Genomic DNA, 5,919 nt, shown 5'->3' with positions numbered 1-5,919 from the left:
CTTGTGTACAGCACTTTGGGCCTCTTTGGCTGGTGGTGAAAGGTGCTTTATAAATGAATAAATGAACAAATAAAACAGCTGACAGAGAGATTTGATTGTTAAGAGAATTGCAGATGCTGAACCACATGTCTGGGATGCATGACTGTAAACAGGGTTTGGTCAAGTGAGTGATGTGACTCAGCAACTTGAGGGTAGCTGACCAGTGCACCACCTCACCCTGCCCTGACCACAGAGGATCATCCACAAGGGGGCAGGATGCAATTCAATTACAGCTAAGTGTGCTGAGGCCAACCACTCCCTCAAGAGCTGAAGGAAAGAAATGAAAAGATTGACAGTGTCATTCAAGCTGAGCATGAAGAAGCCAAGCAGAGACTGCAGCTACTCATGTGGTTGTGGGATTGGGGTGACTTCCAGGAGGGTTTTACAGTAGAAGTATTCAGTACAACCAGCGCTTCATCTCCTAGAACTACTACTAGCTGCATCTCCCATAGCAGCAAAGCCATTATTTCTTACAGGATTTATAAAGATGGATTTTTAACCTGATTTTTTTGCGGCTACCTCTATATCATGGTTTGACATAAACAGGTTAATGAGATTTGGGGAGAATCAGGGTTGAGTAAAGTAAGGCATTAGAGCAAAGAGCACAGTGGAAGGAATAAATATTTGATCCTTTTCTGATTTTATTGGTTTGCCCACCTAAAAAGAAGTTGACAGTCTGTTGTTTTAATGGTATATTCATTTAAACTCTGAAAGACAGTAAATCACAAAGACAATCAAGAAATCCACTTTAAAGAAGTTAAATAAATGTATTTCTATTTAATTGAGGGAAATAAGTATTTGTACCCTCATGGAGGAAAGACTTACTGGTAGACCTTTGGGGCCAAACCCCCAATAGTAGCACAGAAGTCAGAGGCTTCTTGAAGTTGATGATCAGGTTTCTGCTCATATCAGGGGGAACGTTGGACCAATTTTCTTCCATCCATCCATTTTCTTGACCGCTTCATCCCGTTCGGGGTTGCGGGGGTGCCGGAGCCTATCCCGGCCACTGATGGGCGAAGGCGGGGTACACCCTGGACAGGTCGCCAGTCTGTCGCAGACCAATTTTCTTCATAAATAAATTCTAAATCATTAAGATTTGGTGGCTATTGTTTGGCAACTCTGAGCTTCTGCTCTCTCCATAAGTTTTCTGCGGTCCAGAGATTGGCTGGACCATTCCATGACCTCGATCTTCTTTCTCTTCAACCTTTTGGGTCAGTATCCCATCCACCATACACTGGCGGAGGGAAGGAGGTTCTCACTCAGGATTTGACAGTACATGGCTCTCTGTCCATCCTCCCACCCACACCTCAGTAGAAAAACACCCACTCAAACCATACTGCTTCCACCTCCATGCTTGATAGTGGGGATGGTGCTCTTGGGTCAAAGGCAACATTTCTCTTCCTCCTTCTCTTCCGGGTTGAGTTGATGCCAAAGAGCTCCATCTTGGCCTTATCTAACCACACCACCTTCTCCAAATCTCTAAATCATGAAGGGGTTCATTGGCAAACTTCAGGCATATGGAGGGAAAGAAGTATGACCCCGATTTATATGTGTGTAACTTCTGATTTGAGTGTAACTTCAGTGCGTGTTCTTGATTTGTGCATAACTTTGGATGACCGAGCATTCTAGTAGTATTTAAACACATCATTTATGGACGAATCACTGAGACGTGAAAAGAGTCACATCAGATTTGTGCGTACCTGAGGTTTTGTGTGTGCGTAACAAGTAATTCATGGGTGATTTTTCTAGATTTTTGTGTGTAATTAGTTTCAAGCTGTTGTAATTCTAATTTGTGCACGTGTAAACTGTATTTTTTTAAATTTTGTAATTCTTGTACTGATGCACATAATGCATTATATGAGTTAAATAAAAATAATGAACAGATCAAGAACACACACGCACAAACCCTAAATTATGAACAAATCAGGAATTACGCAGACATAAATCGGGATTATCCCTATTTCTCGGTATACAGGCGGGTCTGCTCGTGTGTCTTCTTAAGCAAAAACATATTTCCTCCACTGTAGATCTTTTAATTCATTAAACATTTTACATGCTGACACACATTTTTTACTGACAAATAATTTTGTGCAGCAAAAGAAAGACGTCCACTCTGATGACTCTAGAAAATCCTTAATGGGACAGTGGGGATTTAATCCAGTGGAGAACATTTTCAGTTGGACAAACCACTGGGGAACACAGCAGCCAAAACTTGAGTTTCCCAGAATCACATTTAATGTAGCTGATCACATTCTTTACACTAGCTATATGAAAGAAAAAAAATGAACAGTTTTAGTTGATTAAGGCAAAGACAAACAAAAAAGACGAATTTGTACAGATTTTCCTTTTTGTGTTCATGCTTTTGTTTTAATACATCGTAGACAAACACATTTACCATTTGGAATCACCATGTGTAATGGACTAATTTGATATGTGTTTGCAAAAACAGAACCCATCCTGATGTCATAAGCAGATAAATGGATCTGCTGTTTGACCTGAGTGTTTTGCTGCATTTTGAATTCCGCTCCCCTGTTTACAGTTGACACAGATTTGGAAAATGTCTGCGCCCGGCGAAGTGTCTCATTGTTGGGGCTGGGTGTGCTGTGAGAAAGAAAAAACCAGTGCAACTCACACATAATTGAAGAGGCAGGCTTCTTATCACTGTTGCTTAGCAACTGTGGGAGCCACAGAACCAAATCCCCATGGTGGCAAGCTGATGTTGAATTAAGTGGAGTGGGGGAAAAAGAGAGAAAATCTTCAGGAGAGATGTGTCTCTATCAGGAGGAAGCAGAAAAAATCATGTTGGGGGGGTTCATCTTTTATTTTTGGATGTGTTGAATCTTGGTCTCCTACTGTGTGAAACATAACCATTCTGGATGATGATGTTAGTTTAAATTATTTATTTATTCAATCCAGAATTCTGGATTTAAAATGAACATATTCTGCTGCCTCCTCAACACATTTTACTGAGTCTGTATTATAATCCTCTTGCAGCCCTGCAATAATTGTAATTTGACATGACTTGTTAATTTATTAAAACAATTAAAATGCATTTTTTTATTGATCTCACTAAGAAGAGTCTGTTCCAGTAAAACTGCATGACATTGACCACATTAAACAGCTGTTCTCTAAGGACACAAAAGCAGAGCCTTCTGCATTGTCAAGACCCAGACTCCATCCAGCTGTAGAGTATCTGCAGTTCTCGCAGGCAACTGCAGTGGTGCTGCTGCATTACAAATGCCACCCGTCCTCCTATTTGCATTTCAGCTGCAGTAGGAGCAAAAACGGCATTGCGCAGCAGAGTTGCTGTTCCTTTTCTCCTCATGTTTGCAAGCAGAGTGCTTTAATGTATTCGGCCTCACTTCACTCAGTCCATGTTTGTGCACATTCAAGGAGGAAAAGTGGTGAGGAAGATGAAGGAAATGCGAGTCTTGACTAAGTCACCTGTGGATTAAATCTTCTGCTGAGCTTGTCTCTAGACAATAATCACATAATAACGCAGGCACTGATACTGGTGTCTGCCTACAACCGGCTTATTCCATTGTTGCGGTAAACATCCATGCCACTGCAGGGAGAGCTGTGTTTACGTGCGAGATCACTCAATGTTCCCTGCAAAACATGACAGACTCATGATGCATCAGAGTCCTTTGCAGGTGAAAACAGCACACTTGTTGCTCTGCAAACACGAAAATGTGAGAAGACATTAACCCATGTATATTTAAATGTGATAATCATGTTATTGAGACTTAAATGCACATGATTGCCTTTTTATTTGGCTTTATATTTTTGACAAATGTCTTTTTTCCCACACTGATCAATTATTTAACCTTACAAGACCATTTGTTTTTTTTTAATCTCAGTATAATGTTGATGTTGTCTTATGAGGCTTTTTGGCAGCCAGATTAGGTGGATGGCGGTCTTCACAGAATTTAAAGTCTACACAAAGGCTTTGAAAAAACAACCCACAAAAACAAAACAACTAACAAAACAGGCTATTTTAAAAAAACAACAAATTCTTGCTCAACACGATCAGCAATTATTTTATTTTGAATGGCTGACATTGTTTTCTGTTGAAAAGTACTGTCTAACATAGTGTAGTAGAGTAGTGTAGTATGTCATAGTTCAGTGTAGTGTGGTAAAGCATAGTACAGTGTAGAGTAGTATAATATAGTACAGTTTTGTATAGTGTAGCATATTATAGTATAGTATGGTATAGTATGGTGTGGTGTAGTATGGCAAAGTTTGGTGTAGGGAGATAAGGTAGGGTACAGTAAAGCGTAGTATGGTGGGGGTATAGCATAATAGTATAGTGTAAAGTAGAGTAGTGTAGTATAGCATAGTATAGTATAGTATAGTGTAGTATAGTATGGCATAGTATAGTATAGTATAGCATAGTATAGTATAGTATAGCATAGCATAGCATAGTATAGTATAGTATAGTATAGTATAGTATAGTATAGTATAGTATAACATAGCATAGCATAGCATAGCATAGTATAGTATAGTATAGTATAGTATAGTATAGTATAGTATAGTATAGTATAGTAAAGAATAGAAGTTATAATTCACCTGAGGTATGTAGATAATAAAAAACGTTGGATGGTATAGCATAGTATAACATAGCATAGTATATCGTAGTATCAAAGTTATAAATCCCCAGAAGTTGGTAATTCATAAAAAGTGTAGTGTTGTGTGGCAGGGTATGGTACAGTATAGTATAATATAGGTTCATAAATCATCAGAGGTTGAAAATTGTAGTTTGGTATAGTATAGTATAGTATAGTATAGTATAGTATAGTATAGTATAGTATAGTATAGTATAGTATAGTATAGTATAAAAGTTAAAAATCACCAGAGGTTGGTAGTTCATTAAAACTGTAGTTCGGTATAGTATAGTATGGCACAACACAGTACAGTACAGTACAGTACAGTATAGTATAGTATAGTATAGTATAGTATAGTATTGCAAAGAAGTTATAAATCACTAGAGGTTGGTAATTTATAAAAAGTGTAGTGTGGTATAGTTGGCACAAAATAGTAAAGTAAAGTATAGTATAGTATAGTATAGTATAATATAGTATATAAGTTATAAATCACTAGAGGTTGGTGGTTCTGAAAAGTGTAGTACAGCAGAGTATAGAATAGTATTTATAAATCATAAAAAATATACTCAAATAAAGTATGTGACTTAAAAGAAACAGGGTCGAGTAGAAATATCATTAATCATTTATAAAATACTTAGTTAGGAGTAAATATAATAACTAGTTACTAAAATACGACGTTTAATATATTTAAACTTTATTTGCAAATGCAGAAATAAAATATTGAATGAACTTGATAAAAAATCCTCTTGTTTACAGTCTTTTCTTTGGTGCCAACATTTGATATTCTGATAACACCATGGGTTTTGATCTGACATGCAATCATTTGTGTCTCCTTTTATTGGAGATATGTTAAGCATGACCTATTCCAAAATAAATAAGAACATTGTTGTGGCAATAAACATGAATTCACACCATCATGGGTCAGTTCTTGTTTGCACACATTGCAAAAGGCATTGTCATCTCTCTGATGTTTTAAACAAAAATGACACATTCTTTATGATTTTTTTGTTTAGTAAACAGAATATTTTCATCAGTTGCTCCTGAATTGTAAAGAAAAACATAACATTGTAGTAGAGGAATTTCACAACAACGGGCTTCAAAATGTTTGTTTAGTTAATGTTTTTTTTTTTAGTACAGTGTTTTGGCTGGCTTGTTTCAACAAAATTTAATACACTAGTGACAAAATACGAATGGCAGATACTGCAGAGGGCGGAGGTGTTTAGAGCTACCAAAAATGTTGCTGGAAACATAAAAAAAATTAAAGCCGCAAGCGGCG

Source organism: Oryzias melastigma, linkage group LG10 (genome assembly GCF_002922805.2).
Source record: "Oryzias melastigma strain HK-1 linkage group LG10, ASM292280v2, whole genome shotgun sequence".
Lineage (NCBI taxonomy): Eukaryota > Metazoa > Chordata > Actinopteri > Beloniformes > Adrianichthyidae > Oryzias > Oryzias melastigma.
The sequence above is the reverse complement of the archived record's forward strand: the minus strand, read 5'-3'. Positions refer to the sequence as shown.